Source organism: Excalfactoria chinensis, chromosome 5 (assembly GCF_039878825.1).
Source record: "Excalfactoria chinensis isolate bCotChi1 chromosome 5, bCotChi1.hap2, whole genome shotgun sequence".
Taxonomy (NCBI): Eukaryota; Metazoa; Chordata; class Aves; order Galliformes; family Phasianidae; genus Excalfactoria; species Excalfactoria chinensis.
In genome coordinates, this window is record NC_092829.1 from 9,527,587 (window position 1) to 9,551,344 (window position 23,758).

Sequence of the window (23,758 nt, forward strand, 5' to 3'; positions counted from 1 at the left end):
TCCAATGGCTACACAAAACGCAGGCAGGGAAGGACTGATGGAGCCCAGAAAAGAAGCAAAAAGTTACAAGTTTGCTTTGATCATCTCCTGCCACATCAGATGTAGGTTTAAGGGAATAAACTGCAGTTTGGTGGGATCTCTAGGGTTTTCTCTACCGTTCTTCCCTTTGTAGTCCAGCATCTCTCTTAATCTATTTTTCATTCATACAATAATTTTATTTCATTTTATTTTGCTGAACAGCAACCTTCAGCAGCCCTTCAGCAACCTGCACCTCACTTCCAGACCTCCTGCTGCAGCCACAGGAGAAGGTGCAAGAGCCAGTATTCAGAACACGTTATTTGGAGAAAAGCAGGAAGGACACTGGAAATAAATTTCATGTGCATGAATCCTTTTGGCTTCCAGCTCCCAGTAGTGAAAAAGCATTGCCTGTTCTACTGGCATGCTTCAACTACGCTTTCAATGACCTTTTAGAAAAAAGGTAATAGGCAACACAGGTACAGCTTCACAGATATAATCAACACATCTACTACCCAATCCCTCACCCACAGACAGGAGAAAGATTGCTTTCTCACAGCCATGCATAAAAGTCCTTTGCTTACTCTTCACAGGGGCTCCTGAGTTTCCAGGCACTGAAACAGCAACCTTACAACTTGTGTTTTCTTTTGTTTTGCTTTCTTTCTTCTCTAGCATGGCACAGGTCCCATACAGTTTTAGTTACTTAATCTTGCAGCTATTGTTAAGAATTTATTCAATGCCAAAGGTCATCTTCAGTTTAGAACTTCTTCCCTGGTTTGTACGCTCAACATCAAGTACTACATTAAAAATATATAACAACAGATCTGGAAAGTGAAAAGCTTGGTGGCTTTCAAATAGGGGTAAAAAATTAAAATATGAGAAGAACTAACAAGTACAGACTTTCTACATGACTTAGAGCACTTCTGTACTTTTCTGTTCACCTTCACTGAAGAAGAAGGTGTAACATCTTCTTTCTCTCTCCTCACCTGGACACCCTTTCAAGCTCCCATCTCTTCACATATTTGTACATGTATTACTTTGTATAATACAGCTTCAGTCTGAAGTTGGGAATTGCAAAATGTGAAAAAAAAATAACTAGAATTAAGGAACAACAACAAGAAAATCTTAGTAAAGCTGGGGAAAGGAGGACCAGAAATATCACTTGCCCCATAAAAAGAGAACATAAATGGTAAAATAAGATCTTTTAAGTAGCTTCCAGTTTCTGCATTTAGTCTAAAAGTAGCATCTTAATGACACTTTTTAAGTTATATTGCTTCAGGACACTGAGAATCCCTTCAAGACAGACATGTGAGGTTGAGTCGCCTCCTGGTTTGTGCATCCTATGAAGGATATCCTATCAAGGACTGTGTGTATCCTGTCAAGGATACACACAGCATTTCTTATGAGAAAAAACAAAACAAAAAAAGCCACCTACCATTACATGACAAACTAGGGCCAAGGAAGAAATTCTTACAGAAAAGTAGCAATTCTGCTTGACCAATCTATCGTTCAGGATTCCCAGAGTTTCTGGTATTTGGAACATTCTTTGTCATAATGTTTAAAAGAACTGTAGCAAAAAAAACCCTTCAGATGTACTCCTTTTCCACACAAAGTTTTGAAAGAACTTCTCTAGCTTCCAGCTTTATAAAGCTACACCTGCTCTGAGGAACAGGACACAGAATCTCATGTTCTGTAGTCTCGGAGTATCATCTGCTGCTGCTCTCTGAGGACACGACCCCTACTGCTCACCCAGAGAACTCAGGAATGTTCTGTATTCTTGTCAAGAAGTTGAAAGGAGCATCTGTTTCACTTTTCCTTGTCCTAACTTATTTTTCAGTGAAAACCAAAGGCAGCTTTTTGTAGAAGTATATTTTCTTTCCAAACTCCAGAAAAAGCAAGGTGCAACAAGGAAGGAAAGGAGAACCTCAAAATATTTCATCTACCATTCGAAAATATTTCTTCCTCTTGCCTAAGGAAAGGGCTAACATTTACTGTATTTCTAAGTTATTTCCAAGAAAACAATTCTCCCACTGGCGTTCAATGAAATAGTGATAACAATGCTTACCTTGGTTGCAAATAGAATAAAATTGATAAAATGCACCAAAAATTTATTAACAAAGAAAGCTCCATATACTGTCAAGCATTGTAACTCCACCAGGCAGACAGTGCAGAAGAACTTGCTAAATAGTCCACCCAGATTGTGTGGAAGACACAAAAGAAGAGCAGTGCTACAAGAGGGCTGGCTTGCAGAAACGAGAGAATCTTGCTTGAGATTTGTGGTATCATACCCAAAAGCAAGTTCAAGTACTGAAGGTGATTTGTAAAATTAATACCATCAACTTCGAGATGTGAAAACATGAAGGAGAATAAGGTACTTTACAGTTTCACACAATTACAGGAATTGAACCACTACCCCCCTCCTAAAACAAAACAAAACAAGAATACAGCCCTCACACAACTGAAACAAGATTTCTAAAACTACCAAAACAACGTATATAGAAAAATAATAATAATAATAAAGAGATCACAACCTACCTGTTTACATGAAAAAAATTCACAGCACAAACACAGTGATACTCAAGACTGCAGTGTGTACTTCCAATGGATTAATATATTGTCTCCTGCTGCTGAGAGCTGGTCTTGATTCAGTTAAAGCCTAAGCACTCAGGCTTTCCTGCTGGGAAACAAACAAGTAAAGTTGGTTTCAAGTGTCTTCTTTTAATATACAGAAACAATTCTCTCAAGCTTGAAGGCATAAAAGAAAAATAGTATGTTAAAGTTGAATGAAATTGTACAAACTACATCAACGCAAAAAGCTACACAGAGATTTATTAGTTGACTAGAAAATTCATTGCAAAAATGTATTTACTTCATGGAGGAAGTCACCACTGTCACCACGGAGTGAGTCAAGCTGATCTGCAAGAATGTTTTACATAATGGGAAAATTTTTATTGGCCAGAGGTTCACAGTGTTCTTAAATTTCCAGAAACTGCAGATGTAAAGATACTTCTGTTAACCTGAACCAAAACCAAGAAAAGAAACTATCTATCTGAGATGCGTGCTCCATTTCTCAACACAGATCTAATTTTACTAGCTACTGTACTTGAACCTATTCAGCAAAGGAAACATTCACACCCAGATGAAAAAGAGAAGAAATACAAAGACTGAAAACAAAGGTATATTTAATGCCAACATCAAAAAGTATTAAAACCCACTGGCTAGCATACTGAGGCCATATGTGAGTTGCAATACTGAGAACTAAATGTAGCTTAAGCTACCAATTTATTCTTGTAAAAAATGATTATTTGTGAAACAATCCGAATGGATTTACAATAAGGCACGATATGATCTTAATTCTTCCATGTTCACTTTACTGGGAAATAAAAGCCAACAAGAGAGCCAACAGTCACTACAGTCAGTCAGTAACAAACTTAAAGGTTTCCTTGCCTTCTTTTACCAATGAAAAGATACTCCAGCACAACTACAGAATATTTTTAATTTATGTTGTGGATTTTAGTTGCAAAAATATTAGAATTTGAGTTGTAGAGCATTTTAGATTACAAAAATCAAACATCAATCAAATCTAACTATGTAACATCCCAAAAACATTAAGACCACATTTGTTTTAATACTGAAATACAACTGGCACTGTGGGAAGAGTACAGGAATGCTGTCCAATTCAGGCAAGTTAGGGCAAAAAGGGAACAACACTTCACAAGGGATGTGAAAAATATGTGAGTCTCCAGGTATGTTGGTTAGAAAAGAAAGGCCAAGTTGAGCATGACAGGGGGGTTATGGTTTTATATCAGTACTCCACATCATACCATCATGCAGCGCACTGGAAATTAAAGAGTGAATGCAGCAGTTCCATGGATTGTCAGTGTTTCCGGTCTCTTGGTTTCAGAAGAGAAGAATGAACTACAATTCCCAGAAGACTTCATTTTTCCATTTCCATTTTCCATTCAGAGGGAAAGATAAAATGGAGAGTCATGAGACCTCTCTCTGCTCCCTGGTTGCTTCACCTAAAGCATTAGAGTAAGGACTTCGGTTTTACAAACTCTCTCTTTCTCATTTTATTTGATTTATAAGCTTCAATTTCCAGACATACTGTATTATCTCACACTCCACTACTACATTTAGTAAACTAATGATATGCATCCCAGGTTGCCAGGCCACTCTCCATCACATTTGAAAAGTAACAGCTGTCAGGTAAAGCCCCTGTGACTGGAAAATGGAAGACATCGATTTGAAGGCTGGACTATTCAGTGGCTAAGGAATCAGTTGGATGGTTGCAGCCACAGTGTTGTGGTCAACAGCTCTACGTGCAGGTGGAGGCTGGTGATGAGTAGTGTCTTCCAGGGGTCTGCCTTGAGGCTGGTGCACCTCAACATCTTTATCAAAGACCTGGAATAGTGGGACTAAGTACATCTCCAATAGGAGGATGCTTCTCACTCAGAGAGTGGTAACACACTGAAACAGGTTGCCCAGAGGGGTTGTGGATGCCCCATCCTTGGAGGCATTCAATTCAAAGATGGATGTGGCTCTGGGCAGCCTCGTCTAGAGGTTGCTGACCCTGCCCATGGCAGAGGGGCTGAAACTAGATGATCTTTGAGAACAGCACTGAGGAGGACTTGAGGGTCTTGGTGAAAGAAAAGCTCAACATGAGGCAGCAACGTGCACTTGTAGCCTGGAAGGCCAACAGTACCCTGGGCTTCATCAAAGAGGGGTGGCCAGCAAGGCAAGGGAGGTGTCTGCCCCACTCTTCTCTGCCTTCTTGGGGCCCCTGGCACAAGACAGACATAGAACTGCTGGAGCAAATCCAGAGGAGGGTCATGAAGATGATCAAAGGGGCTGGAGTACCTCCCCTGTGAAGTCTGAGGGATCTGGGCTTGTTCAGTTCAGAGAAGAGAAGACTCCAGGAAGACCTCACCATGGCCTTCCAGCACTTGAGGAGAACTTATAAGATGGAGAGAGATCGATTCTTAACATGGACATATAGGCAGAGAGGAATGGTTTTAAACTAGAAGGGGGAAGATTTAGATAAGATATTAGGAAGAAATTTTTTTACTCGGAGTAATGAGGAACTGAAACAGTCTGCCCAGATAAACTGTGTATGCCCCATTCCTGGAAGTGTTCAAGGCCAGGCAGGATGGGGCCCTGAGCAGTCTAATCTAGTGAGTGACAACCCTACCCACAGCACTGGGGCTGGAACTAGATGATCTTTAGGATCCCTTCCAACCCAAGCCGTTCATTTTATGGTTCTATGAAATCAAAAAGCCTACTTTTAACTATTATCTGGGGATGAACCCACACATTTATCTGTGCTTGGAACGTACAGCCCAAGACAAGTAATGTAGCTGCATCACTTAAGTAAAATACAACACATCTGAGTTGTAGTGGCCAAAGCAATGAAGTGCCCCAAACAACCGAAGTTGCTAGCAGCTTTTCCAGAAACCAGCACAGCTTTTTACATTCCCCAGGAAAACTGAACACTTCTCACCCTCATCCTGCACCCAGCCTTCCTATTGGTCTGAACAGCATAGTATTTCCACTGGCTTCAACAACTTTATCCACAAAGTGAATACCAGTCCTCACCTTCCATGAACTAGCAGGCTGCACTCCCTGTATGCCTTATCAAAAAACCACAACCAGAACAATATTGGTTTTGTGGTTTGCCTTAGGTTTTCCACCTAAAGGCAGTTGATGCTCTTCAAATTTTAAGTATAAGCACAGCTCTTCCTCGTGCATTATGCAATCAGAAGTCATACAGGAGCAAGTTTAATCCATTCCTTTGAAAGATGGTCCTAAAAAGATCAGAAACCTTTGAGCCACTGCCATAAGCAAGGGTCACGCCATGAAAGCACCTTTCCTTAATTCAGATAGGAGTACAATGCTACAGGGATTTCAGGAGGTCTTGTCAAATAACGTATTTCCACTTGCTTCAGGGAAGGGCCTCAGTGCAGTAATACAAAACTGCACCATGACAGGGGAAAAAAAAAAAAGAGAAAGCAGTACCAGCAAACCAGACAAGATACAAAAGATGCATAAAAAAAAAAAAAACCTCCTTGCAGCAGCAGCAAACAGATGTATGCCAGCCCATAGTGTAATCCTATGGTGAAAGGAAGAAAGGAGCAGATGAAGACAAACAGAATGTCACCACACAACTGGAAGACTCCTTTTCTTTTTTTCCCTGTAATTGAGACCTCTTCCCTTCCACTGTACACCGCTCACAGGCAGATTAAGTATCCCCCCTCCTTGGTTGATGACACCAAGCTGAGTGGTGCAGATGACACACTAGAGGGAAGGGATGCCATCCATGACCTGGACAGGCTCTAGAGGTGGGTCCACACCAACCTCACCAAGTTCAATACAGCCAAGTGCAAGGTCCTGCGTTTGGGTAGGGGCAATCCCAAGCACAAATACAGGCTGTGCAGAGAAGCTTGAGAGCAGCCCTAAGCAGAAGGATTTGGGGGTGCTGGTTGAAAGACTCAACCAGCCTGGAAAACCAACAGTCTCCTGGGTTGTATCAAGAGAAGCATGACCAGCAGGTCAATGGAGGTGATTCTGCACCTCTGCTTCCATGAGACCCCACCTGGACTACTGTGTCCAGTTCTGGGGCCCCTGACACAAGAAAGACATGAAGTTGTCGAAGCAGGTCCAGAGGAGGGCCATGAAGACGACTAGAGGGCTGGAGCACATCCCCTTGCAGGGAGACGCTGAGAGAGTTGGGGTTTTTCAACCTGAAGAAGAAAGGCTCTGGGAGGATCCTATAGCAGCCTTCCAGTACCAGAAGGGGGCCTATAGGAAAGCTGGAGAGGGACTTTTTATAAGGGCATGTAATGACAGGACAAAGGGAAATAGCTTTAAAAAGGAAGAGAGTAGATACAGAGTAGATATTAGAAAGAAATTATTTACTGTGAAGGCGGTGAGACAGTGGAACAGGTTGACCAGAGTGGTTGTGGATGCCCCCTCCCTGGACATGTGCAAAGCCAGGCTGGATGGGGCCTTGAGCAATCTAGTCTAATGGGTGGTATCCCTGCCTATAGCAGGGAAGTTGGAACCAGACGATCGTAAAGGTCTCTTCCAACCCAAATGGTTCTATAATTCTATCATATCACTATTTAAAAACAGATGAGAGTTCACTATAAATGTATTCACTATTCAAACTTTACACCTACAGTCCAACTGCTTCCAAGTCAAGAGTATGGACCAGAAACTGTTATGTTTGAGCAAAGTGCAGGCAACAGCAACTGATTAAAGATGTGTAACATTCCCATACTTGCTTCCCCTACATATTTTTGCCATGTTCAATACTGACAGGTTAGTTTTACCAATTGACATAGAACTGAAAAGTCATCAGCCCAGTTCCAATTCTCATCCCTCCTGTGTTTCCAAAGTTAGTTAACTCAGACCATCTTCTCTAACTCATTCTTCCAGGACCATGGCAAAGCTGTAATACTGTCACAAAGAGCACTGACCGTTCCCAGCAACTGCACAAAAGAATAACCCAGTCACCACATCATCTCATTCTAGCTATTGAAAACAGATGAATATCCAGCATTAGCCTAGAACAATAGGAGCTGAACTCTTCTGTACTAATTACAGCCATTATATGCTGACCTCTTTATTCAAGCACTGAACATCTCAATACACAGGGTGGCTTAATCAGGGGCCACAGAATAGTGTCGCAAAAGTACAAAGATTAAGGGCTTCTTAAACATGTACCTACTTACAGAAGGAAGAGTACAGATCAGAACAAAGAAACAACACCAGTTTAAAGGGAGTATCATGCGGCTTCAGGAAGCTCTACCAGTGTAGTCAGGCCATACATGAACATGTAAATTATTATAATATCTCGAAATGCTTTTTGATCCTTCTGAATTTACCATGCTTATAGCATTCAGAAAAACCACAACGTTGCTCCTCCATTTTTACTGTTCACAACTTCATACAATGTAAAACTTATATTTGCTGGTGGTTTAAGCAGCATTCATGGTATCAAGACAACTCTAGCACACTACAGCTCTGGGTCTGTTCTACAAGAGGGGGGAAAGATATCATGTCATTTCAGTGCTTGTAACTGCATCAGGACTGTCATGTTGCATTTAGCCATAACTTCAGACTTAATCATTTCATTTAGGATGAGGCAGTAGGCCAAGTATTTTAAGCTCAATGATATCTTGAATTGGATTCAGTATTTGAAAGCAGGAGAACAAGAAAAATTGAAGCTGCATCCTTGATGCAAGAAAAATGTAGGTTATATGAAAACTTAAGAACAGCGAGCTACCCAAGGCCAATGACTGTAACCCAATCAAGACCCGCTCATTATTTACTTCACAGAAGAGAAATCACAAGATAAAACAAAAAAACATCTGGAATCGCATTTAACTTCTGTGAATCACCACAAACATGCTGAAGAGTTAACTGCTAGCTGGATTATGCATTATATCACCTCATTCTTACATAGAAAAAAGCAGAGTTTATTACTTTATTCCTCTTGACATCAACTATCCTTACTTTTCCCTTCTTAGTGACTGCTGGAACAATATTTTCCTACTGTTCAAAACCATGTGAAAGATAACGAGAAGATATTTTTACCTCCTTCACTAGCTTGATATTCTTTTATGTCTCAAATACTCCTCTTTTTTTTCTCCATTTTCTCTTGGATCTGAGGTCAGTGTGCTCACTCAGTCAGATAGGTCTGTTGCCATTTGCCAGTGCAAAAGGAAGTTCAAATTAGTAATTCATACTTTTTCCCTACAGAGCAGGTAACCCTACTGAATTCTTCTTGGTTTCTAACATGCTTCCCATGGCATCCTACAAGTTTTCTGAACTCTAGCTATTCTGCTGTTCTCTATTTTGTTATTCTACCCCCATCATTTCTTAGAAATAATTAATTTAATCAGTTCAAGTTAATCTTTCATACATAAACTTTTTTCTTCTGTTTCTTAACCAGGTTTTTCCTCTCCTTGTCATTGCTAAATCAAGACAAGTATCCACATTTATTATCAAGAGCTTTCCTGTGTATCAATAAACATAAGAGCACTGTTCCATCCACACTCCTTTCTGGAAGGGTGTACATATAAAATCCTTCATTTACTCCGAAGTTCATGGTTGTTTGTTTATCTTTTGTTTTTTTTCTTAAGCAGAAATAAGTTTCACCATCCATTTTCAGTGGATCTATTACAACACTGCTTTTATCAGTCTCCAGAACCCCAGTATCTTTTTTTGCCAAAAATAAACACTTTTAATGCACTATAATATTATGTCCCTTCTTTCCTGACTGTCTTCTCTGATTAACATTCTTATGGGATATGCTTTTGATTTGATTTGGGAAACAGGGACAATAGCTATTCCTTGCTCTGGAATCTAAACACTTCGAAGCATACTGGTAATATAAATCCTACTAATTGCAAAGTCTTATAAGCACAATGGTAGCCACCTAATCAGCAAAGACAGGAGGGGAGAAGCAAGGCCAAGATTTGCTAACATTTGAGAATCTGCTAGTAGAGCCCCAAAACAAGAATATAATTACCCTATCTATACACTGTCCTAAAGCAATGCTAGTCTCTATTCATGATGACCAAGCATGACTTACTTTCTTCTAGGCTCACTTCCATGTTTGGATTGGCCTTACTCAGAAAGCCAAATCATGTAACTGAGGAATAGCAAGTTCATATTTGATGTGAAGTCATACAGCTGTATGTAACCTCTCTCTTTTAATTGCCCCTTCACAGTAAATTAATATTAATGACTCAAGGTGAAACTCTCATTCTCTCACACAACAGTTTGTCCATTTCCCCAGTTATCACACAATTAGTAACATTTAAGTAACATTTTATTTAATTTTTTCCCCAAATGGATGACTAAGGCCATCAAAGAGAACCATCCTTCTGCCTTATTACTTTAACCTACTTGATTCTGGGGAACTAAGAGCAACTTACAATCACATAGCCCTATGTAAGGTTTGAAAGCAAGCAAAGAATTTAATCAAGGATCTCATTTCCTTTTCTTGAAAACAGAAAATTGCCCATGAAATCCAAAATAAATTAAAATTCCCAACCCCAAGAAGTGAATGTTACAACAAAAGAGGCAGCTGCTAGAATCAAAATCACCCATGTAAAAAGTGTAAGCTTTGCTTCTTCCATGCCTCCCCTTTCCATGGAAACAGCCTGTCTTTTCAGTATCTTATTCATTTACTTCAAACTGAAAAATAAAAATAAAAATAAAAATTCTTTGTAGGCATCACTGCCTTTGGAAAGTATTTTAATAAATAGAAATCATTAAAAAATAAAAAATAAAATGGGGGGGGGGGGGGGGGTGGTTGTGGAGGTTGTAAAAGCAGTTCTAGGTAGATGTCCGCTTCCATTAGGTATATAAATATTTCAATCCCAGCAGCACCATCTAATGGAGAGCTCACCAATTTTTTCCCCCTTCTTTAAGATGACAAACATTTTATTTTAGAGGTGTTAACAACTGGTACTTTAACACATGGCCTATTTATTACGCTACAAAAACTGATTATCTACAAGAGAAGCCAAATCATTTTTCCACAGACAACAATCTGACAGCCCTTTTTTGCACATATTTTTACGTGCAAATTTATTAAGTATAGTACAGAGTTTGCTTAACCAGAAGATAAGAGTTTAGTTAGAAATACATAAAAACAAAATATTTGTGAAGAAGCAAGAATAGATTAAAAATACACTAGGAATGTTTAAACTCTCTCTTCAAAAGCACAACAGAGGGAAAGGAAAATCTAAGGACAATGCTGAATGTTAACTACAGCAACCAAAGTCACTGTCTACACCTGCTAAAAGTCTAGTCCAGCTCTCCAACATACCTTTAAGATAGCTCTTCTGCTGCAAAATACACTATGGGAGATGGGCAGCAAATGAACAAAAAGCATCAGCAAAGTTTGCACTAAGATGACTGTTGGCAATTTCCACTATTTGTCTCATTAACAACATTTTCTCATGAAAACAAACGTGTCAGGAGAGCATAAAGTTACACGTGGAAGCTATAAGTTCTTTCTTCCTTGCTGCATTTTGTTCCCCTTTTTCCTCAGATCATTTGTTACACCACAACACTGCAAGCAAGGTATCAACTACTCCATACTTTGCCAGCTAGCTCAGCACACTGACACTCTTGCTCTGGAATAACGACCTTTTTACATACAGCTTAAGGACTTTCAAAGCGTACCTGACCTACCCCATTTCTGAACAGTCAACTGATACTTTGAGTTTGTATCAAAAACCAAACCTCTTAGTGAATAATGTTACAAAGTGACACCATCATACTTCATCTATAAGTACTACTGGCTTTGTATACACAAATCGCATAATTCCAAACCCCTTCTACACCTATTCTGGAAGGATCTCCTCATACAGAACGCTGTGGGCAGAAAATTGTTTGCTTGTCTTAATTCTTTAAAAAAAACACAGGCAAACAGTGGGAGAGTAAATCCCCTAAATTCCCTCAAGAAGTTATTGGGTAAAGTGCTCAAAGTTACATTGCTAAACAAACTTCTTTAAAATGAAAGTGAAGCTTTCAGGAATTTGTAAGAAGGAAAGGAGAAGAAGGGGAATTTATGGGCCCAGGTGCCAAGAAACAGCAGATGGAGAACACAAACAACAAATAACAATAAACTTGTTTTACCTTCCCGGGGATTGCCAAGAGCATTTTTCTGCACATGCTCCAAGAAGGTGTCAAAATACCTTACTATCACATAGATTAAAAAAGCTGCCAAGCAGCACAGGCAACACAGCCGCAATGTCCACTTCTAGATCTACAACACAGGATCCACTGGTATTTCCATTATGTATCGACACCTTCAGTAAGCAGAAATGTATTTTTACCAATGGAGTATTTCCTGAACTGAAATGCAAAAGGACACTGCTCTCCTCTCAAGGATACCGTTCTGAACAGAAAAGAAAACAGTGAAATGGATGTAATAAGAGAGCATTTGAAGATTTAAGGACATGCAGACTTCAGACAATAGCAGGGTACGCTGTAGGGTCATCTTTAGCAACCTGGAAGAGCCTGTTAACTCATCTTGGGTGGAAGGAAAAAAGAAACAGGCAGCTACAGAGAGGTCAAAGGGAAGCTGATTTAGATAAAGATTATTAGTCAAAAGCATGAAAATATATACAAGTCTGAAAATAAGTATTTCAAGAGAAAAGTGATGGAAATGGGGAGTAAAGCAAATGGGAAAATGTAGTCAGTTGTTTTGCTGATATAAGAACACCTTGCAATAAAGTCATCTCTTCACAACTTAAACTTATAAAAGATACGGAATGACTGAAAGCAGCCCTTTTTATAAGGGCGTGTAATGACAGAACATGGGAAACTGCTTTAAACTGGAAGAGGGCAGATTTAGGCTAGATATTTGGAAGAAAATTGTTACTGTGATGGTGGTGAGGCACTGGAACTGGTTGCCCATCGAAGTTATGGATGACGCCTACCTGGAGGCACTCAAGGCCAGGCTGGATGGGGCACTGAGCAGCCTGGTCTAGAGGAAAATGTCCCTGTCTATTGCAGGGGATTGGAACCAGATGATCTTAAAGGTTCCTTCCAACCCAATCCATTCTGTTAGTCTATAAAATTAAGCCACTTTCATGAAACAGGAGGAAGAAACCTGAGAAGTTAAGAGTATTTATATTGTTTGTATTTCTCCTCTATCTCAAGTTGTTCAATCAGTCTCTTATACAAATAAGAGTATTTCATTAATAACTGAATTGCATAAAATAAAAGAGGAGTCAGCAGAAATCAAGACTAAGAGAAGTCATTAAATAAATGGTCAGAAGACATCACCCAAGGAAACTTACTCTTGGGAAGGTTCTGTGTTGCTCAGGGACATGATTTAGTGGAGGTTTTTAGAGTTATGGTAGTATGGTTAGGTTGCAGTTGGACTTGATGATCTTTAAGGTCTTTTCCAACCTGAGCAACTCTATGATGTTTCTCTGTAGAAAGGCAGAGACAGTGGATAGTAAACTGGTAACGTTTACTGGTACTACATACCCACTATGAAAAGCTCCAACAATTGTCCTATGTATCTCTCTCTCTCAAGCACATGGACAAGCTTACATAATGAATTTCATTCACATTGCCAAATTCTGGTTTGTGAGCTGGGCTTCACTGTTAAAAAGTTATTTCAGGCACATTTATTGTGAGCCTAAGCTGGTTCCTTAGAATAAGGAATAATTGTTAGTGCTCTAGAACAACCAAGGCAGAAAGCTGTGAATAAGTAAAAGCACCATTCTGACAAATTGTTGTATACTCTCAGCTTCCTAAAACACTGCGTATTTGCTGTACACAACAATGCAAGAGCTGTGAAGCAAGTTCTATTTCCTGCCATGTAACACTGACGGAGCAGAATGGTACAGCCCTGCAGAAGAGACAGAACAGGATACTTCCACACAGCCCATACAATTTGTTTCATTTATCAATGGATAATGCTCATACTGCCGGGCTCTGTCTCAGCACATCATCCCTGATGCCCTCAGACTGCAGGAAAGTACCACTATTTCCATTTTTACAGACTAGGAAAAGGCAAAACTAGAAGGGACGAGAGGCTAGGCAGACACAAGCCACAAAATGTATGATAAGTATTCTCAGAAGTCCCAGTCAGCTACTAAACACTAGAAACACCTAGGCATCAGTCCCTTAGTATTAAGTCCAAATACAGTCCAGATAACAATAACCAAGAAACCAATGGCAGATGCACTAACAGGCTCTACACCTTTCCTAATCTCATTAGTTGTCTTAACCACTCAACTGGGGCACCATGCTTCTTCTTACTCCATTTCTCAGGCACAGAGTTCTCATTATTCCTGGCATAGCAGAAGAGTTTGAAGAGAAGGAAGTGACACTACGCTTAACTGGCCTGTGGCTGACTATGAGAATGCTCCCCAGGGAAGTAGAAAACTTGGCTTGGAATCCCCCTTCTGCCCCTGGGACACCAGCATGATGTCACATCACTCAGCACTGCAACAAAGGTCCTCATCGCTCTGGGTGCACGGAATGACTTACAGTACAGACATTTACAGGAACAAGGGAACAGCCTCCAGGTCTCCCAGATCTCACACTGGTATTAACAGACCATCTTCTTATCCCACAGCCTCTTGAGCTTGTGGGAACAAAGTAGCAACCAGAAAGGCAGTTTGTATCTTACAGTCGCACCTGCAACATACTTTTCAAGACAAACCAAATCAAAATAACTCATCTTGTTAGATTCCTAAGAAAGCTGTGAAGACTCCCACTCAAGACAAGTCTGGAATGCTGTATCTTTGCTTACCAAAAGGTGCTTTAATTTACTACTGCAGAAAACACAAACTCAGACAAGTTCAGCAATGCTTCAAGGATAAAACTTCTGTAATCATGAGCTTCCATACAGCCATCATTGCAGCATGTAAAAGAGAAGTTCCTCACTCTTGCATGAGCTGTGTGGACTTCTTTCAGTGAAGTTTTTGTCTAAGGCATTTGCTATGCATACTGTATGTGAAAGGCTATATTCACTTCAGATAGTTTATACTATATTAGAGAAGTATTGCTGATTTTATCATTGTAAATAACCTACAGATAGTTCACTCTATACAGCAGATAAATCTATTTCACAAGTGAGCCTTTTATGACAGTATATAAAGTAATAGTGGAACTATAAAATGCCCCAACCTAAAGCATTTCTGCTATGCCCAATGCAGTTCTAATGCTTACAATTTGCAGCAATCAATCTTGATGTCAATGTACACAATAACCCAGTTCAAAGAACAGGGGAGCCAGGGACAGAAGCCACCACATGTACAATATTGAACTTCTGCATCCTTGAGCATGTTGAGACTTCTCTTCCCATGCTGCCCTCTGCTAGATGAAACACAGGATTCTACTAGAATCACACTCTGCATATGCGGAGTAAATCAGCATGGAAGAGCAACAGGATAGAAATCAAAGGCTTAACATTTTCGGGGTGTGGAGAGGATTAGTGACCTACAGTTGCTAAGTATAATTTTAGAGACACTTGCCCTGTTAACCTAGTTACAAAGCCAACAGTCAGTAGCAATTGAAGACACAATGGCAACAATATTCTGCTGTACATGCAAGGGTTGAAAACATTTCCAGGAAGAAAAAAAATTCCAGAAGAACTACACATGTATCACAATTTCCAACATCAAATCATCTTTTTACCTTACTTTCCTCCTAAGTTCTTTGATATTTCTACTTAATGCTGTCCTTATTGGTTTTCTAGGTTCTCTTTGAGAGGGGAGGAGGGTCTATTTTCTCTTCACTCCCACTAGCACAGACAAGAGAGCACCTCTTCCTACTTCCTACTCTGCAAACACCTAATCATCTTTCGTTGCAAACTGCCATCTCTTTCCTCCGAATTCTCTATCCTTTCTCTTTTTCTCTTGTCTGAAAAAGAAAGTAAAAAAATTAAAGACAGAGAAATTGAAAAGTGTTATTTCTCAAAACAAGCATAAAGAGACTTTCCCACTTACTATAGTATGGGTTTCCAGCAGGCAGAGCTGGGAGACCAGTTACATTCTCTTTGACAGCCCCTTGCTGCTGTGGTTTCTATGTCACCACCTCATCACTACAGGTTAAAAAAAACACTACAAGAAAACCTTGCATGGCTACAGCACTTTTCCTTATGCTACAGTCATACCTTTCTTTTGATGCATGAATGTACACAGCTCTCCCTCTCTTGGCTTCTTTTCCCCATAACACATCTTGAAATCCCTGATTTCACTCTCTCCTACCACTTTTGGTGTTCCTGAGCCATGGGCCAAAAATGCCAGGAGGTTTTAAATACAAGCATCATATTCAGAAAGTACCCACCCACAGCCATTAAAACAAAAAAACAACAAAACCAAAAACCTTATGTCTTGGCAGTTCTTTAAAGGAACTGTGCACAAGAACATAGACATCTGAAACCAACGTGTAATGAGTAGTCTTCAGACATCATAAGATTCAGCACCTTCAATTAAGAAACACTATTACAACAAAAAAAAATGGAATCCAGCTGTTGCATCATCTGAGATACTGCAAGAATAAGACATTCTGATGTCTAATATCTATTCATACAAAGCCAATTCAGAATACTGGATTAGATTTAAGTCATACCTATTTTTAAACTGCCTTACTTTTTATCCTCAGAATTCTGATTGCCTGCTTACCACTGTATTTACGTGCCAATGATTTAACAGCAAAAGTCAGAATTAAGATTGCTGGCTTTTTTAGCAATATCTACTAATACGGTATTGAAAAACATGTTCCTCTTCTACCACTTCAACCTCATATTATGGACAAGAACAATCTAAAGACCCAAAATGCAGTAAATGTTTAAATGCTTTAGAAAACAAACTGTGTTAGCACGGACCAGTAAGACCCCTTTAAGAATTTTTTGCCATTGCTGTTAAGTACTGCCATCTTAAACGGTTTTCCAAGGTATCAACAGTAAATATGCTGATGTGATGATGATCAAATTCTATAAATCCACACCAGAATCGCTTCCCAAAGCCAGTATCACCAAACCTGACTGCAAGAGGACCTCTGGCAAACCTGAAGACTTGGTCCTTCAGTATCCTCTTTGGGAGAAAATTAATTTGCTCTGATACTGAATGCATTTCACCTTTCTACATCAGAGGTAAAGCTACTGTTGGAAGCTCTGAATCAATGTCAGATTTCAGTAAAACACCTACCATTCTCGTGCTGTACCGAAGCAACTTTTATAACCTCCCAGTGCAGTCTGCTTGCAATGCCCAAACTCATGACACATCAGTGTTTCCGTTATCAGGCTGTATTAAAGGGGTTTCCCAGCCCAGCCACAAAGAACTCTGATTCAGTACAAATATCCAAGTACCTCATCTTAACATCAAAACCCTCTCCCTAGGCATAATAATTAACATTTATATCTACGTTATTCCATGCACACTTCAGTACAGATTGCCATTAATAGAGACTTTGAGTCAAATAGTGTATCTTAAAGGAAAGCATGCATTATGTTATCATCTCTTTAGTCACAACTCCAACAATCAATGTATCCTTTAAATTCACGCTTCTGTGCAAGTCAATACCCATTCTGAATACAGACTTCACTATATTTCATATTTAGCCACTTATCCGCTGCGCTGCATCCAGACAACGTGCCTTTACATCACACACTGAGCTCCGTTCTGGTCTATGAATGCAAGTTGAGATTAGTGCACAGCATTGCTACATGCGTTCTATGGGACAAACCAACAGTGAAAAATACACAGCTCTACTGAAGAATAAAAGCACACACATCACAATGCACAGGACTCGGATAGATCTCAGCATGCTAGTGAAGTCCCTGACCCAAGGAGACTGCAAATTTCCAGTTGTATCATCGGAACTTCCCACATTTACTATTACAGAAGCAGAAAAAGATTTAAAACCTTCTAATGCATGGTACAGACCCACCCGGAGGGGCACACACAGCCTTTCATGTCACACACACACTGCTCTGACTGGCAGAAAGCAACATTACGCCTCTCAACGTTAAGACCATCTCAGTTGTTTCTCCACACGTAATCCAGATATCAGACACAAATAAATCAAGATGTAAATGCCTTACCTTCCTATTTTACAAGCCACTGCAGTTCTCAGATTATGAGTCAGTCATAGGTTCATCTGCAGAGGAATGACTCAGTATAAACTTTTAAACACTCGTTATTTTCCCTAACCCTACAACGCGATCATTAATTTAAGCCAGCAAAACGCGATGCTGCAAAAACAGCGCAGGAGACGGATGGTGTAAAAAAAAATAAATAAATAAAAACAACCAAAAAAACACAAACCACCGAAGCGCTGCCCGCTCCCGCCAGCCAGCGAGAGGCCGTTGGATGGAGGAAAAGTGGCTCCGTCCACAACTCCTCCCGCACCGCCGGAGCCGCTCCGTGACAGCGGCGGCCGATGTCCCGCACGGACCGGGGCCGCCCGCCCCTCTGCCGGGGCTCGGAGCCACGGAGGGCGGCGGATTCGAGGGGGGCCCCGCTCGGCACCGGGAGCGGAGCGGCGCGGCGGCTGCCGGCAGTGCCCCTTTAAAGGCCGTCGTCCCGCCCCCAGCACCGCATATGGAGGGAGCCAGGAGCGGAGCGAGGCTTCTGCATTCAAACGCCACATCAAACGCCGCAAGCGCCGCTCCCGCACGGCTCCAAGCTGGGCCCGACGGCGGCTCCCTCCGCCGCACGCAGCCCCCGGGGCGGCGGGAGGAGGGCAGAAAGAAATGGGAAGGGGGGGAGTGAGGAGGAGAGGTGAAAATAAGCGAGCAAAAACGGGACACCTGCAGAACGCCGGGCTCCGTCCGGGCTGGCAGAGCCCGCGCCGCCGCCGGGGTCCGGCAACAGGCGGAGCGCCCGGCCCCACAGCCCGCCGCGCCTCGGCTGGGCGGGCGGAGAGAGCCGGGGCACGGTGCGGAGCCGAGGAAGCCCGAGCCCACCCGGAGCCCCGAGCCCCGCTCCGGCGCGGCGCCCCGTCCCCGGGTCGAGCCGAGCCCCTACCTGCGAGCGAGCGTGTGGCGGGCGGCAGCCGGAGCCCGGCGAAGGCGACCGCCAGCCCGACGGAAAGTCCCTGCCGCTCTGCGCCGTCTCCCCCCGCCCCACACTTCCTCTCCCGCCCGCTCAGGCTGGAAATCCCCGGCGAAACCCGCTCCTCCTCACACACGAGGGGCGGGCCCGGCCCGGCCGCTCAGCGCGCAGGCGACAGCCGGGGGCCGGGCCTGCCTTACCCGGCTGCACCTGATGCCGCCGATACTCGCTACCCGCCGCCGCGGGGCAAAACCCGGGGGGCGGAAGGAGCGCCGGGCTCGGCGCCACGCGAGAGGGGCGGGCTGCTCGGGGTGGGGACGGCGCTCGGCGGCTCGGCGCTCGGGGGCTCGGCGCGGGGCCGCGGGCGGATCAGCCCGGGGTTGTGGTCGCCCCGGGGACGCGCCCTGAGGCGCCGGCAGCGGGCGTTGCGGCGCGGCCGGGCGGGAGGGATGGAGGGAGGGATGGAAGGAGGGGGGCGGTGCGCGGCGGCCGTTGGGCCGCGCGGGAAGGCTGGGGTTGGGGGGGGGCCGCGGCTCCGCTCTCCTCACAGCGAGAGGATCCGCACAAAGGGCCGCTTGGAACACGGTGGCCTTTATTTAAAAAACGCCGCTGGGGAGGGAAAAAAAAAAAAGGGGAGGGGAAAAAGAATGGAAAAAAAAAAAAAAAAAAAAAAAAAAAAAAAAAAAGAAGGAAAGAAAGAAAAGAAAAACGAGCGCGGGGTGGGAGGGAGGGGGAGAAGAGTCTGGAAAAGTGCGGAAGGGAGCCGCGAGTCGGAGCCGCTCGCTCCGGGCAGGAGAACGGGTGCCGACCCCGAGCGGAGCCGGGCACTGCGCTCCGCGGCGCCGGGAGAGGAGGAGATGCTGACAGCCGTTAGCAGCGCATTATCCCGGCCAGCCGGATGAAACGAAGGCCCGCATCGAGCTCTCCGCTTGTATCGTGTTATGTCCTGATTAGGGCAGATGTTTGACAGGCAGCAGAGGTGTCTCTGTTACGCAGGGAGCACGATACAGCTCGTCGGCTCCCCGCAGCGGGGCTGGGAGCAGCGGAAGAGGCTCGGCCGCTCCGGGCTGCTCGGCGGGAGCTGTGCAAAGGGGCTGCGGGACGTGGGGAGCGCAGGGACCGGCAGAACCGAGCACGGAGAAACGCGCCGTGTTTGGCCGGTTGCACTGGGATGAGGTCACCGTCCTTTTTGTACATTGTTTATCGAGGATCGCTAGGGAGGAACGGCGGGATGCGTGATCCTGAACGGGCGGGCTGCGCGTCATTGCCGCTGCTTGCAGCATCTCCCCGTGTCCCCAAATCCATCCCGACCCTCCCCGTTCGATCCGCATCCCCCGCATCTGTGCAACGCCCACGCCAACTTGCCCGGCGAACCAAACATCTCCTGCTCCGCTGTGTCCTCATCAGACCCCAAATACGACGCTCGGCTGGCACTGCTAATTCCCTCCTCGTGTGCTGTTTTTCTTCCTCATCCCACCTCTCTGCTCTCCCCCCTCCCTCCCTCCTTTTGCTGCTGTCCCCAGGAAGAGGTTGGCGTAGCTGTCAAGACAACTGCGCCTTTTGCAAAGATGCTGTGAACCTGTGATAGGAAAGACAATCTAAGACCGATGTCTTAAATGTTCCCGTCACTTGTTCGGGATTGCTTAGCTCTGGCATGGCTGGCAGGACTGAGTGCTGAGCCCTGATCTCTCCAGCAGCAGGGCTGTAAATAAGTTTCCATCATAAACATGCCTGCAATTTCCTTCCTTGCTGCTCTTTTTGCTGTTGTATGAAAAAAAATAAAAAGGAAGAAAAAGAAACATAATAGGATTGCAGTGCTGATAGCTTTGACAGTTATACCAATGTATTCCTTCCCCCCCCCCCCCAAAAAAAAAAAAAAAAGAAAAAGACTGAAAACAAATTCTTATACTATCTTTAAGATGTCAAGCAGTGGCTCTTGCATGTTTAAAAGTGTCAGTAGCTGAAGTGTTGATCTGATTAAATACCTCTCATTCCAAGTGCCTCGTTGTTGTTTTTTTCTGTACCACAGTTACAAGATTTTAAAGAACTCTGATATCATAGAGTTATGGAACATCTCAAGTTGAAGGGACCCATAAGGATCGTCGAGTCCAACCCCTGGCTCCACACCACACCACTCAAATCCAAACCCAGTGTCTGAGAACCCAACACTCCTTGAACTCCAGCAGCTCGGGGCCGTGCCCACTGCCCTGTGCAGGCTGTTCCATGCTCACAGCCCTCTGGTGCAGACCTTTTCCCTCACCCCCAGCTGCTCCTCCCCTGACGCAGCTCCATGACATCCCCTCAGGCCCTGTTGCTGTTGCAGTTCCCTATCTTCATAGTCTTCCTTTGGACGCTCCCTAATAGTTTTATATAGGATATAGTTGATTATTGCAGCAGTATGTTTCTGGTGGTGTCCAACCTACAAGTGGTTTGGGATTTCATGGCATACCCAGTGTTTCCAGTGGGTCCTGAAGCATTGCCTTCCAACACTGCTGTGGTGCACTGCAAGTTCCTGCCATGCAGCGCTGCCAGCAGCAGTGCTTGGAACAACAGAAATAAAAGCAAAGGGCACAGTGTAGCTCTATATTTTAGTAAAATTGTTCAAAGAAGTAAAAAGAAGAGGGCAGCGAGTCGGAAAATTACACGAGAGCAGCATTTTAAAAGAATCCACAGTAATATCAGCAGTGATCTATTACAGACTTGGGTAGGAACAGTTGTCTGTAGAACTATGGAGAAGAGGGGACAAGTGAATATCACGGGATTATGGAAAAACACAGTTTCTTAAATAGGGGATAGAACACACCACTGGGAAGTGGTAAGGCTTTACTGTGATGTGAACAAGACTCTCAAGCAAACAGGGGGAGTCCATGGCAGAGGAGGCTGCTTTAGACCTTATATTAATAAGTGGAAGGGCTCGTAGAAGGCCATGCTATCTAATCTTGGACTGAGTAGTCACGGGCTAATTCAGCTCCTATTAAACTGCTAGAGGGACAAATGTGGATCTGTGTCTAAGCTGGGACACCACAGAACTTAAAGAAAAAGCCTCACAATGGGACCACGGGAGACAAAGCTGATTTTTACTCACACATATTGAAAGAAACTGGCAAATAAAATTACAAATTGAAAAACAGGGATTTGTTCAAGTTTGGGAGCAGTGAATGGGGAAAGGCGGTGGTGGTGGTACTGTCTCTGGCCCTTCCACATGAGTGCATCGCTCGGTGAGAAAACAACTGCAAGCTGCCAGCATGCACAGCCATGGAAAAGGCTTGTGTAAGCCTATGATGCACCAGCTGGGGTATTTTTAGTGGAGACAGGAACGTATTAACATGGCTTCACACAGCATTGCTAAGGACCCTCATCTGGAAAATTATGTACAATTCTGGTGACTTACATGAAGAAAAGCCTGACTCAGGTTGCAACAGGTGCAGAGGAGGAATAGTGGGGTGACGGGGGAATGGAGCATCTGAGTTCTTGGGTGGGAGTTTAACCTACACAAGTGTTGCTTCCTTAGCCGGACAAATGAAGGCTGCAAAATGGCGCGATGATTCATTGAAAATACATTCAATGAGTAAATATCAAAGAGGGAAAACTATTTAAATTAATGAAATAATTATACAAGCAGAAAGATGTAAGTTAGAACTGAGTTGTGAGAACACTTGGACTGGGAAGCCAGTGAACTTTCTAACCATTCCAGGAGTGAACAAACAGTGCTCTAGGCACAAGCACTTAAAGGATTTAAAATCGGGGCATTATACTTTGATATATCCAAGGGGAATTTAAAGGGGACTGAGCTGCCGACCTTTTCAATTGTACTTCTGCCATTCCCAAACTTCAGGGCATCTTCTGGTCCTCTTTCCCTTCTACATTTTGCTTGTCGGGGCTTTTTCAGCTGCCTCAGAATCTCTGAAAATGAGTCAGAGGCAAGATGTAGAAAGGACTCTGGTGACATTAAATTGCCAGGTGGCTTGTGGTATATCTTCTCATAGGAGTATGGTTGAATTGATTGACAGATTTGGGTCACAAAGAAATCTTTTCCTTCAGGTGAGGCTAGTAAGGGTCTGTTCTTATAGAATCATAGAATGGCTTGGGTTGGAAGGGACCTCAAGGATCACCAAATTCCAAATCCATGCCACAGGCAGAGTTGTCAACTGCTAGATCAAGTACTAGATCTGATTGCCCAGGGCCCCATCCAACCCAGCCCTAAACACCTGCAGGGACGGGGCATCCACAACATCTCTGGGCAAGCTGTTCTGGAACCTCACCACTCTCTGAGTAAAAATCTTCCCCCTGACATCTAATCTAATTCTTCTCTCTTAGTTTAAAACCACCCACCCTTGTCCTATCACTGTCTACCCTGTAAAAGGTTGTCTGTCATGTTTATAAACTCTCTCTAAATACTGGAAGGCCGCAACAAGGTCTTCCAGCAGCCTTCTCTTTTACAGGTTGAAAAAGCCCATTTCATTCAGCCTATCTTCACAGAAGAGGTGCTCTAGCCTTTGGATCATCCTCATGGCCCTCATCTGAACCCTCTCCAAGAGCTCCACATCTTTACTGTTCTGAGGGTCCCAGATCTGGACACAGTGCTCCAGATGGGGCCTCATGAGGGCAGAGTAGAGGGGGACAGGCACAGGAAAGTGGTTGTCCTGGCTGGTCATTGCTCTTCTGGTGGAATCCAGGATACCGTTGACTTTCGTTTTCTGGAGCTATTATTTGATACTCAGGAGTACTTTGTAACTCCAAATGATTGAAGGCTGAAGAAAATTCTTCTGCGAGACCTCCTATGCAAAACCTCCTGTGCCGTTGTTCCCGTTGCAGTCAGGGATAATTTCCAGTCCAATTGTCTTGAAGGCAGTATTGGATAATTTTTAATGCTGGAGGTAAACGTGAGACAGAGAGAGAGGGGAGAGCAAACCATTGTTTCTCATGTGAATTGGTTTACTGCAATTAACAGTCAGTCAACTGAACTACTGTAAATTGGTAATGATACAGTATATCCCTATTAGCCCTGCTGTTTCAGGTGCGTTTTGGCACTTCTTCTGTACATAATGCTCACTCTAATGTTGTAATTCGTGTTCACTGCGCTTGCCCTCTCCACAGTTCCTACAGGATAGTCTCAGAAGGTGGTTATATCTCATTCCTAATCAATACCTATTGTGTATTTGAGCAAGACTTAGTAGAAACTAGCTTCTGCATGTCTG

General features: G+C 43.3%; 1 protein-coding gene across 10 annotated transcripts in view; it reads right to left on the bottom strand.

Moving 5' to 3' along the window:
- TRAF3 (TNF receptor associated factor 3) overlaps positions 1–18,823 on the bottom strand; it is a 66,477-nt gene extending 47,654 nt beyond the window's left edge. For 6 of the 10 annotated variants that reach the window (XM_072338503.1, XM_072338509.1, XM_072338508.1 and 3 more), the window contains exons 1-3: positions 18,534–18,647; positions 17,609–17,664; positions 2,551–2,692 (exon numbers count right to left, since the gene is read on the bottom strand). The gene's annotated coding sequence lies outside the window, so the exon portion shown is untranslated. Of the gene's footprint in view, positions 1–2,550; positions 2,693–17,608; positions 17,665–18,533; positions 18,660–18,760 lie in introns of those variants that run through there. The other 4 variants (XM_072338505.1, XM_072338504.1, XM_072338506.1 and 1 more) reach the window with 4 other exon arrangements.
- Positions 18,824–23,758: the final 4,935 nt, after the last annotated feature.